We start from the raw sequence: 13,334 nt of genomic DNA, 5'->3' as shown, positions 1-13,334 counted from the left end.
CAGTGTTCTTGCCTGGAGAATCCCAGGGAGGAGGGAGCCTGGTGGGCTGCCGTCTATGGGGTCGCACAGAGTCGGACATGACTGAAGCAACTTAGAAGCAGCCTCTAGGCATAATGTGATCTTGGAAAGGCTACTTAACCTCTCCAAGCCTCAGCTTCTCTAACTTTTTTTGAAAACATTTTAATGTATATTAAAGTATAGCCCATTAGGGCTTCCCCCAGTGGCTCAGGTAAAGAAATCTGCCTGCAATACAGGAGCCACAGGAGACTTGGGTTCGATCCCTGGGTTGGGAAGATCCCTTGGAGGAGGGCATGGCAACACACTCCAGTATTCTTGTCTGGAGAATCCCATGGACAGAGGAGCCTGCTGGGCTGGAGTCCATAGGTCACAAAGAGTAGGACACAGCTAAAGCAACTTATCACCCATAGCCCCTTAACAATGTTGTAGCAGTTTCAGGTAGACAGTGAAGGGACTCAGCTATACATACACATGTATCCATCCCCCCCCAGATTCCTCTCCCATCCAGGCTGCCAGATCAGTAAGGAGGTGACTGATGTGGGCCATGAGGAAGAAGAGAGTCAAGGTCTCCAGTTTTGGTGAACTGCCTCTCACTTTGTTGATCAATTTCGCAAAACGTGTTTGTTTCTGGCTTCTCTCTTTCATTCTGTCAATCCTGAAGGAGACAGAACTGGTGTTGCTTCTTCCATGTTGTGGATTGAATAACCGAGGCTTAGAAAGTCCTAACCGAGGCATTTGCTGAAGTAGAGAACATGGGAGGAAGAGAGATTGGATGGTTAAAATGCGGAGTTTGGCTTTAAATGTCTTGAACTTGAGGTGTCCGCCGCGTAGTAAGTGAGGTTAATATACAACCTTGAATAGAGCTTCCAGGTGATTAACCGGGCATAGAACAAGATCTAATATGCTGATTATTCTGCTCTATCTGCAAATTTCTCCACTTCTTCCAGCTGTTGCACCATTTTCTGCCTTCTCTTTCCCAGATGTCCTGGGTTGGTTTCTTCAACCCCATCCACCTTACCTTCATGGATCCCATTGGTCTGGTGACACAAAGCCTCGAGGGCCCTGCAGGCTGACTGGGAAATGTTTTCCAGTGGGGAGGGTTCTGATTCAGGTTTCCATGAAACCCTTGAAAAGAGAAGCAGGGAGAAGCTTCACCATCCTTTCACAAGAGAGTTTTCTAAACCTAGCCCATCCATCCAAATGGACCACCATATTCTATTACCATAAGGTCTCGGGGCCTAGGGCTGCCTTAGCTGAGAAATTAAATAGTTGCAAGATGCAGGGAAAGATTGAAGACAAGAGGAGAAGGGGTCGGCAGAGGATGAGATGGTTAGGTAGCATCACCAGCTCAATAGACATGATTTTGATCTAATTCCGGGAGATAGTGAAGGACAGAGGAGCCTGACCTGCTGCAGTTCATGGGGTTGCAAAGAGTCCAACATGACTTAGTGACTGAACAACAACGACAAAGTCATCTTGGAAACAAATCCCACAGACCTGTTGTGAGCTGCTGCTTGTCCCTGAAGCCCCGTAAACTATCCCCACCTTGCCAAGCCCAGCTAAGACCAGGGACCTCAGCAAACTGCTCCTGGCTTCAGAACCCTTCAGAGGTTCCCCAAGAGTAGGGGTCCCTGGAGCTGGGCTCCCACCTGTCTCGCAGACCCTCTGAGCAGCTGTGTCTCCAACCTTATCTTCTCTCTGCCTCCACGGAAACCTGAGAAAGACGGAAAGGGGGAAGCGGCCAGGTTTCCCAAGACAAATAACCCCAACAGAGCTTTCTCAGCAGTGACCCTTAGCCTGTTGTGTCAGCCTCAGGCTGAAGGAGGAAGGAAATAGACCTTCTATTGAGTATTTTTCTTCCCCTGTCAAGAAGATCAGAGGAGCTAAGGCGAGGCAAGAAAAGGAGTCAAAAGCAGCTCGTTACCTCCTTCTGCAGGATTCGTGTTGCTCTTCCCCTCCCCTCCTGAACTCTAAGTAAACAAACTCCCTGGGCCGAGGAAGGCCCCAGGCCCCACTCCAACCAGGCCATAAATAAGAGCCCTTCAGCCTTTCACTCTCGGGGAGGAGAGAGGGCACTTCTTGGTGGAACATTCGATAGTGGGGGAGGGCAGAGGGAAGAACGCTAGTGTTAATTGAATCCCAATTTCCTTCTCCCAGGCCCACTCTTATCTTTTTAATTATACAAGGCCTTTCATCTTCCTGAGGACTTGTCTCTGTCATTAATGCGTGATCCTGATTAGAGATAGGGGTCTGTTCATGGGTAATGGGAAACTCTTGTGCTTTTCTGAAACACTGGGAGTTACTCCGGGCTGATCCAGGTGAGGCGAGAGATGCTCTGGGCTGCTCTCAGATCTCAGGTAATCTGGCTCTGGCTGTCTGGGTCTGAGATGGTCGACCCTGAGATTAGGGACAAGGGCCTCTTGAGGCCACTCTCTGCGGTAGTGACCCAGCAGGGGAGGGACACATGAGCCACTTGCCAGGTGAGCAGTTCCCAGGAAACTCAGTCCAATCATACTCACCAGATGCAGGGCACAAGGTCCAAGAGTACAAAGAGTGGGGGTGTTCTGTATTCCCTTAGGGGTTTCCTTGATGGCTCAGATGAGAAAGAATCTGCCTGCAATGCAGGAGACCTGGGTTTGATCTCTGGGTTGGGAAGATCCCGCGAAGAAGGCAATGGCTACTCACTCCAGTATTCTTGCCTGGAGAATTCTATGGACAGAGGAGCCTGGCAGGCTACAGCCTATGGGGTCGCAAAGAGAGTATTTGCTAAAAGTTGGGGTATCTACTGAGTGAGAGAGACTGAAAATGGGTTCTCATGGACTTCCTTCACATCTCAGAGATGTATTATCCCCAGGTGGCAATGGCTCGGGACCCGCCAGGGTTACATTTCTTTTCCAACCCTGCCCTCCCAGTCGCTCTGTCAGTTGGCTAATGAGTTGTAAACCAATACTTAGGGGTGCAAAGGACACGTCCTATTTGAAAGGATTTGGCTTGTATTCCGTGTTCAATCACAGTTGGCTAAAGAACATTTTACACTCTGGTTCTGAGAACTGATCAGCTTAAAATACGAATTACCTGGTATTTATGAAGCAATTGTAGCTCCTCATTTATGGCTTAAATTCTCCTGGAATTTACTCTTCTGGGCCTCTTGATGGCCTTCAGGGTTCCTTCACCAAGGCAGCTTGATATGTCACAGGTGCCATACTGTTCCCTGAGTATGCAGAAGCATGGGTGAGGCTGCATGCCCACAGGAGCCTAACGTTCAGCTCAGAAACATGTTAGCTTAAAAATTATTGTATATATATATGGGCCTCCCCAGTGGCTCAGCAGTAAAGAAACTGCCTGCAGTGCAGAAGATGCAGGTTCGATCCCTGGGTTGGGAAGATCCCCTGGAGAAGGGTATGGCTACCCACTCCCGTATTCCTGCCTGGGAAATCACATGGACAGAGGAGCCTGGCAGACTACAGTCAATAGAGTTGCAGAGTTGAACACAACTGAAGCAGCTGAGAGGGAGAGAGAAAGTCTTATCTTCAGAGGAATCAGTTGTGATTTCAACTATATACACACACACGTACAAATACACATCTCTAAAGACGGGCATCCACACGGTGTGTATGCGTGCTAAGTCGCTTCAGTCATGTCTGACTCTTTGCGATCCTATGGACCAGAAGTCCACCAGGCTCCTCTGTCCATGGGATCTCTCAGGCAGGAGTACTGAAGTGGGTTGCCATTTCCTCCTCCAGGGGCTCTTCCTGAGCCAGGGATCTAACCCTCATCTCTGGCATCTCCTGCCCTGGCAGTCGAGTTCTTTACCACTAGCACCACCTGGGAAGCCTGTCGACAGAGCACCATCAGCCAACTGTTCATTTCGGCTGGGCATTCTTACAGGGTCTGCACTGTGTCCCATGTCTCACCAGCTCATGACTATAACCACCTTAGAGGTTCTGGAAGCAGCCTTTCGGTTTACCCATGAAGCCTCATAATGGAACCTTTGGGAGCCAAGATTGCAGTTCAAGTCTGACCACGAGACTTGGCCCTCCACCCCATGAGCCCCAGGGTCCAAACTTCCCTCCTTGCTCGAACACACAGTGTGTTCCTGAAGGTGTGTGGTTTTGGTCATAAGCCCCTCGGAGATGTAATGAACCTGGACACTGTCCAGAGAAGGGCAATTAAAATGCTCGCGGGAAAGGAGAGCCTTCTGTTTGAGGACGAACTCAAAAGAAAGACCAAACAGTAAAGTCTGGAAAGAGGAAGGGTGACCAAGAATGTGATGGAAATCTATGGGATGGTGGAGGGAATGGAGGGGGAGGAGGCAGGTGCCTGCCAAAAGGGCACACTCAGTGAAGTTCAAAAACAGCAGTTTTAGGACAATGACAAGAAAGTTCTACTTAACACGTCTCATAAGTTTGCTGCCTGCTGCATGATCCCAAGAGGTGGCACAGGCTCAAAATATAAATAGATTCCCGGTTTATGGATACATTGCTGTGTGTTCCCTACAGAATACCTGGTTTCCCATTGTCTACCTAAGGCTACCTTAGTTTCTAATGGTCTAGACCAGAAGTTGGAGAACTTTCTCTGTAAAAGAGCAAGTAGCAATTATTTTTGGCTATGTGGCAACTCTGTCCCAATTGCTCAACTTTGTTGTGTTATGAAAGCAGACACAGATTGTATGTACAAGCAGGCGTGACTGTGTGCTAATAAAACTTTATTTACAAAAATAGGCAGTGAGCTGAATTTCATCCACCAACGGAAGTTTGCTAACCCTTGGTCTAGATCCATTTATAACTGTGTGGAATTATATAATTTAAAACTGGGAGGTACCTTGGTGATCCCACTCTTACTTTATAAAGCCCGAGAGTGACATCAAGAAATGTCAGCTGAGCTTCTCAAATTCATACAGTATATACTCATAGTGGATTATTAAGATTTTTTGCTTGTTCTAGGGGGATATTCAGATCCTCTCCCCATGATGTTATGAACGTTGGCAGTGAAGGGTCCTGCTGTGTGAAATGGTCCAATTTGGCATTTCTGACTCTCAGTAAGTATATATTCGTGGCCAAAGACTGCCTTATCTTAGAAAATGTTTCAGGTGTAGGAAGAGCTGGAAATATGGTGGTTCAGGTAAAAGAATCCACCTGTCAGTGCAGGAGACACAGATTTGATCTCTGGGTTGAGAAGATCCCCTGGAGGAGGAAACGGCAACCCACTCCAGTATTCTTGCCTGGAAAATCCTACGGACAGAGGAGCCTGGCTCACTACAGTCCATGGGGTCAAAAAGAGTTGGACATGACTAAGCAACTGAACATGAAGAAAACTAAAGGCTACTTTTATTTTTATTTATTTTTAATCAAAGTACAGTTGATGTACAATATTCTAAGTTACGGGTGTACGGTATAGTGATTCACAGTTTTCAAAGGTTATTCTCCACTTCCTGCTGTTGTAAAATATTGGCTGTATTCTGTGTGTGGTGCAAGATATCCTTGTAGCTTATTTTATACACAATAGTTTATGTCTTTTATCCCCCTACCACTCTATTGCCGCTCCCTACTTCCCTCTCCCCGCTGGTAGCCACTAGTTTGTCCTCTGAATCTGTGAGTCTGCTTTTTTGTTATGTTCACTAGTTTGCTATCGTTTTACATATGAGTGAGATTATACTGTAATTGTATTTCTCTGCCTAACTTGTTTCACATAGTGCAATGCCTTCCAAGTTCATTCATGTTATTGCAAAAGGCAAAATTTTATTTTTTTGACTGAGTATTGTTTCATTGTATAGCTATACTACATTCTCTTTATCCATTCATCTGTTAATGGATTCTTAGGTTACTTCCACATCGCAATTGTAAATAGTGCTGCTATGAACATTGGCGTGCATATATCTTTTCTAATTAGAGTTTTAATTTTATATATATATATATACACCCATGGAATTGCTGGGGCATATGATAGTTCTACTTTTAGTTTGTAAGAAACTACCATACTGTCTTCAACTAAAGGCTACTTTTAAATTTTTGGAAATCAGAAAATAAGAAAGATATTCCTCTCCACCTCTAACCTCCTAGTTCTGAGATGTGAGAACATTTTATTTCTTGACAGACTCTGCAAGTGACATTGACCCTCAGAACCAAGTCTATGGAGTTTACACATTGATCTCCTATAGGTAGTCAGGTATCCCTAGTGGGGCCTGTCCCTGAGAACATTCCCCTCTCAAATGTGGGTCAGACTTTTCTAAAACCAACCCTTGCTTTCCATGCTCTGTTGGTGAGAGTCAGGAACTGCTTGAATCAGTTGACCCTGGGAGCCTTTATGGGGAAACTGTGTGTGTGCGCATGCCTGTGCTTGTGTGCACACGTGTGTGTGTGTGTAGCTGGTGGGGGGTGGGGGGGGAAAGGAGCAGTGGCTGATAACCCAGGAATGCATCAGTGCTCAGATAGTTCTAGTCATTATTATATCTGTGGCTTTTTTTTTTTCTAGGACCCATTGAAGATCTCTCATGAACATAACTCACTCAAGTAAACCTCTAGAACAGGGGTCCCAACCTCTAGGATCTAATGCCTGATGATTTGAGATGGAGCCAATGTAATAATAATAGAAATAAAGCGCACAATAAATGTAATGTGCTCGAATCATTCCAAAACCATCCCCCCTGCCCTAGGTCCATGGAAAAATTATCATTCACGAAACTGATCCCTGGTGCCAAAAAGATGGGGGACCACTGCAGAAGTCCAAAGCCATGGTAGGAGACAGATGCATCACTGTCCCAGGCTTGGTGTCTAGAACTTTTGATGGCAGACTCAGTATTGCCATCTGTGCAAGGAAGCTGAAACATATGCTCCTTTTTACCTTAGCCGAATGGCTGCAGATGAGTGAGGCAGCAGAGTTGAGGGGAGAAGATAGGATGCTTTACATGTGGATGGTTTGTCTCTGGGGAAAACCTCATGCTTCAAGGATTGGAACTGAATCTGTTCTGCAGACTTTACAAGGGAGTCCATCAGCTAGAGTTTTAAACCACATGAGGGCGTGCTCAGTCGCTCAATTGTGTCCAAGTCTTTGTGACCCCATGGACTGTAGCCCACTAGGCTCCTCTGTCCATGGGATTTTTCAGACAAGAATACTGGAGTGGGTTGCCATTTCCTTCTCCAGACATCCTCCCAGTCCACGTATCAAACCTGTGTCTCCTGAGTCTCCTGCATTGGCAAGTGGATTCTTTACCACTAAGTCATCAGGGAAGCCCTTGGTTCTCACACTCAGCAACCCTGTTGCTCAACCTCTCACCCAGTCCCTGTCACTGAGTGACAGGGGGGCCTCCACCTCATGGCGAAACTGGTACTGAGCAGTTCTGGCTACTGCTTCCTCCCCAAGTGTATCACCTGTTCAGCCCACAACAGCTCTACAAATTTTGGTGGGGGAGGAGGGGGCCATACGCATGCAGGATCTTAATTCCCCCAACGGGGGGACAGAACCTGTGCCCCCTGCAGTGGAAGCATGGAGTCTGAACCGCTGGATCACCAAGGGAATCCCCTCTCTATAGATATTTTTAAATCTTTTTCCTGATTATAAAGATAATACATATGCATTGCAGAAACTTGAAAAACATAGAAAAATAAATGTGAAAAAAAAATCACTGACAAATATAACTTGCAGTGATAAGCTCTGTTAGTACTTTGGTGTATTTCTTACTGTTTGTGGAAGTAGCCTTCTGTTTCTTAAGGTAAGCTTTATTTCCAGATCCTCCTACACCTGTGCATGTGTTTTATAAAATTAGAATCATACTTGACTATAGGTATTATATGCAGCTCATTCTTTTCACTGACATTGTGAACATTTCTCATATCGCTAAGTAGTCTTTGAAGATATATTTTTATGGGTTGCCGAATTTTCTATGGCATGGATGTATCACAGTGTAGCAACCATTACCCTACTGCTGGATGCTTAGGCTATTTCTAAACGATATTATAAAAACTGTGACAGTAAACATCATTGTACCTTCCCAGGTGGTACAGTGGTAAAGAATCCACCTGCCAATGCAGGAGACTTGGGTTTGAGCTCTGGGTCAGGAAGATCCCCTGGACAAGGAAATGGCAACCCACTCCGCTATTCTTGCCTGGGAAATCCCATGAACAAAGGAGTCTGGCAGGTTATAGTCCATGGAGTCCCAAAGAGCTGGACATGACTTAGCGATTAAACAAACAAGCATCATTACAAGAAAATCTTTGCACATTCTAAGTACTTCTGTGAGCTAAATTCCTAGCAATAGAAATCCTGCACCAAAGAGCCTAAGGATTTTTTTAGGAGCCTTGGTACTGCAGACCATGCTGTTCTCCAAAAAGGCATGTCAGTTTCTATTGATGGGATTTCTGTTCTCAGCATCCACTGTCATATTCAGGTTGAAACAAACATTCTAAAACATACAACCCCTCAAATATTGGAAGGTAAGTCTTAAATCTCCTGGGTTTCTGCCTTCTAGGCCAAACAATCATTTCCTCAAAAAGTCCTTCAAGGCTGCTTTCTAATACCATATCATCCTACTAATTAAATAATATTCTGGTTTATTACAGTCTTAAAAATAAGCTACCTAAATCAGAACACAACACGCCAGATATGGGCTGAACCATTTTAACCTTCTTTATTTGGAGTCTTTTATACATTTGTTAATGTGATCATAAATTGCATTTGTTTTCTGGTTTTGTTTTAGCAGGCTATTGGCTCAGGTAAGTTTGTGGCATGCTGATAGTCTGCAGTCTTGATGAGCTGGTTATTGGAATCTTTTCCATTTGATACTTGTTCAGCTGAATTTTTGAGCCTAAATCCAAGACTTACATTTATCTGATTGATAATAGTTCAGAGCCCCAGCCTGTTTAAATTCCAGTGCTGCCCAGGGAAAGCAGGTCCTTCCTTGATGCCTTAGCTGTGTTTCCAAAACACATTTCCCACTGGACTTCATCTAGGACTTCTGCTGGCCCCATTCCTATGCAGAGGTCAGGAGAAGGTCGTGGGGTTGTTAAGGCCTAGGCTGCCTGGCGCCACCCTGGCTGGCACTCCACTTATAAGGGTTCTCAAGAGGAACCGGGATCTTGGCTTGAAACAACTCTGGTGAAGACTGTGGATGATCCCTGGGAGAAGGACCCTTGAGTGATTCTGGGTGATTCCACCAGCAGGGTGGGGGCCATGGGACTCTGCAGGTGGGGTACTGACCTGTCTGGGCTCCTCTAGCAAGATCTAGAGGTCAGCACTGACACTTGGTTGGGACTCTGGCCTTGCCTCTCTTTAGCCTCTTTCCTAATACAAATAGACTATAATCCCTTTGTGAAGCTGGTACTTAATTTTATAGGCAAGACTGAAGCCCACCTTGCCCTCCCATCTCAGCTCTGACCTGAACCCTGAGGGGCTTTGCACACAGGTGTACAGACATCCTGGTACCATTTCAGCCCTCCCACAACGGCTTCCCCTTGTCCACCCTTCAGGGATAGGCATGTGTATTGGACCATGGTCCATGTGGAGAGGGAGCTCCCAGTGGGCTTGTCTGCTTAGCCCTTCGGTCTCCTCATCTCATGGGAAGAGTCATAGCTTAGGAGGCACTCAGAGTCACAGGGTTTAGGGCACTAGCTTTGGTTTTCCTAGGGTGGAAGATGGAGAAGGCAATGGCACCCCACTCCAGTACTCTTGCCTGGAAAATCCCATGGACAGAGGAGCCTGGTAGGCTGCGGTCCATGAGGTCGAGAAGAGTCGGACATGACTGAGCGACTTCACTTTCACTTTTCACTTTCATGCATTGGAGAAGGAAATGGCAACCCACTCCAGTGTTCTTGCCTGGAGAAATCCCAGGGACGGGGGAGCTTGGTGGGCTGCCGTCTATGGGGTCACACAGAGTTAGACATGACTGAAGTGACTTAGCAGCAGCAGTAACAGGGTGGAAGATGGTATAGCTCACGGACAAACTGCATTTGACCAGCTTTTCAGTCCCTGTAGATGTCTGTGCCTGTGTATGGGGGGAGGGGGCACCAGGACAGATGGCTGAAAGGAGCAGTTGTACAGGGTAGACAGAAAAGCCAAATGAGCGGGGGCTAGGTCCATGTCTAAGGTGCTCTGCCACAGAAGGATGTTGAGATGGTGGGAAAGACATTGACCAGGAGTCAGAAAGCCTGCGCTCCCATTCTTGGACCTGGTCACCAAAATCTTTTTTTTTTTTTTTTGACTGCACAGGGAAACTTGTGGGATCTTAGTTCCCTGACCAGGAACTGAACCCAGGCCCCTGGCAATGAGAGCACCAAATCATAACCACTGGAGTGCCAAGGAAGTTTCCAAATATTGTGACTACAGGCCCCAAAGTATTTGTAGCTCACCAGAGTCTAGTGTCCCGGGTATGGAAGACCATGTCTCCATGTGGCTCCAGGCCCTCCGAGAGTGAATATTCTCCAAGAGTGGCACTCAACACAACACCCATGCTCTGCACTTACTGTGCAGTCCACTTCCCAGTCCTTGCCAGCAGCTGGTCTCTCATCTTTGGAGTCATCAGGCTTCCCCTCCCGCCTCTATTCAGTGTTCGGCTTCTATGAGTGGAGATAATGCAACTCTTATTTAATTCAAATCAGTTCCATTCCATCCCATTCAACTCTCTCTCATCAACGACATCTCTGTCTTTTATTGCAATCATAATTTGCTGTTTTGAAGGAGATAAAGCAGAAAATATAAACATACATTAAAAATAACCCCCTGCCTTAGACTTCATAGTTTCAAAATGCTTTCACATAAAGTATTTCATTACAGACTCAAGCAGCTGGCGTCATGAAATATGGTCTCACATAGAATCCAATGAAAACAAGATGAAAAGAAACCCTGAGAGAAGACGGGAGGTGAGAGTGAGTCTACCATGCCTTCTACCCCTTTTCCTGAAAGGCCTGGGCCATTGACTGGTGCTTGCCTGTAGCCACAGGTAGGTGACAAGTGTGGAGCTGTCTCCTCCTATTTCTTCTAAAATTCTCCTTTAATTTTCAAATTTTTCTTCCCATTTATGTGCTTCTTGGAAATCAGACCCTAAAACTTCATAGCAGAAGAAGCTCTAGTGTTCATCACTTAGACCATGTCCTACTCCAGGGGATCTTCCCCACCCAGGGACTGAACCTGCATCTCTTATGTCTCCTGCAATGGCAGGTGGGTTCTTTACCATCTGAGCCACCAGGGAAGCCCTCACTTAGATTGAACCCAGGTCTCCCACATTGCAGGAGGATGATTTACCATCTGAACTACCAGCAAAGACCAAGAATACTGGAGTGGGTAGCCTAACCCTTCTCCAGGGGATCTTCCTGACCCAGGAACCGAACCACGGTCTCCTGCATTGTGGGCGGATTCTTCACCATCTGCGCCACCAGGAAAGCCCTCTCTTAGATCAGTAGTTCTCAAAGTGTGGTCCCTGGATCAGCAGTATCTGCCCCACTGGGGAACTTGTTCGAAATGCAGACTCAGGTCCCATCCCTGATGTCCTGAATTTGAAACTCTGTGTGTGTGTGTGTGTGTGTATGTCAGAGTGTGTATGTCTTATGGGGTGGGGTAGGGTCTGGCCTTCTGTGTTTTACCAAGCCCTCTAGCTGATGACAGGGCTTCTCAGATGGCACTAATGGTAAAGAACCCGCCTGCCAATGCAAGAGATATAAGAGATACAGGTTTGATCCCTGGGATGGGAAGATCCCCTGGAGGAGGACATGGCAAGCCACTTCAGTATTCTTGCCTGGAGAATCCCATGGACATAGGAGCCTGGCATACAGTCCATGGGGTTGCAAAGAGTCTGGACATGACCGAAGCGACTTAGCATGCATGCACTAGCTGATGGCTCGGGTACCTGCTAAAGTTAGATACCACTGATCTGGACCAGCTCCTAAATTTCAAGAGGCCCTGTGGGCCACTATCCTTGCGCCCTGAGCCCAAATGAGATGCCTATTCCCAGGCTCCATCATGCCCCCTTCCCCTGCCCCCCACAGGCCCTTTGCAGACCTCTGGGCCATCTCCTCCACAGAGCGGTTCCTCCAGCCTGCTTCCCGCTTTGCATCTGTGAACACAGAAGATGAGCCAGGCTGGTGATCAGCATTTCCCAGGACAACAGACACTGATGCTTCTTACAAGGTTCAAGGCCTACAACCCTACTGTCCTAGATGGCAGGGGCCAGTGAGAGTCAAGACTTCTGAGGACATCTGATTTCTGATTATCAGAATGTCCATTCCTACCTTTGATCTTTCCCCCTAGACTGGAGCTGTTCACACAGACCCAGCAGAGTCTCCCTGCCCTCTCCCCAGGGCTCTGGGTTATCACTAGCATATTGTCTTGGGTCACAGGGGCTGGGTAAGCCTCTCTCTCTTCAATTCCTGCCCAGACATGGAGTCCATAGGATGGCAGAGCTGTGGGAAGCCTGATCCTGGATACCAGCATACTTGGGGTGTTTTTGAAAACAATTAAAATCGTTAAATGTCAACACAGGGTGTGAGTAACAGGGTGTTTACTGAGCAGCTACTCGGTGCCAGGCTCCACATTAGGTATCACTTGTTCCATCAGGGCTCTGGGTGGGTGGGTCCCTAGGCCTACACTCAGTCCACTTCTACTCCCATGATGCCTGCATCCTTCTAGCCCCTCCATTCCTGTCTCACCGCCCCCTCTTGAATGCCCATAGCTGTGCCATGTGATCTGTGGGTCATCCCGGATGGGATGCAGGAAGGTGATCACTAATGATGGAGGCCAAGTCACCAGCTAGAAAGGAATCCTGGGATAGAATCAGGTACCTGGACAGTGAGAAGGAGATTTGGGGCAACTCAGGTGAGGAATGTGCCCAAAATGGACATGAGATGATTAAAACTTTGGTCAGGGGCTTTCCCAGTAGTGCAGTAGGTACGACTCTGCCTGCCAATGCAGGGGACACAAGTTCAATCCCTGGTGCAGGGAGATTCCACATGCCGAGGAGCAACTAAGCCCTGGCACCACAACTGCTGAGCCTGAACTCTAGACCCCAGGAACCACAACTACTGAGCCCACGTGCTGTAACTACTGAAGCTCACACGCCGAGGATCCCTGCTCTGCAACAAGAGAAGCCACTGCAATGAGAAACCCATGCACCACAGAAAGAGTAGCCCCCACTCACTGCAACTAGAGAAGGCCCATGCAAAGCAACGAAGACTTGGGCAACCAAAGATAAATATATTAATTTAAAAAAATTTTTAAATGACTGAAAAAAATATTTAAATAAATTTTTAAAATTTTCCCAGCTGAGAAAAGAGACAGAAAAAATATGACAGAGCCCCAAGGCAGTATGTCATGACCCAAGGTTTTCCGACATT

Source organism: Ovis aries, chromosome 3 (assembly GCF_016772045.2).
Source record: "Ovis aries strain OAR_USU_Benz2616 breed Rambouillet chromosome 3, ARS-UI_Ramb_v3.0, whole genome shotgun sequence".
Lineage (NCBI taxonomy): Eukaryota > Metazoa > Chordata > Mammalia > Artiodactyla > Bovidae > Ovis > Ovis aries.
This window is presented reverse-complemented; position numbering follows the sequence as displayed.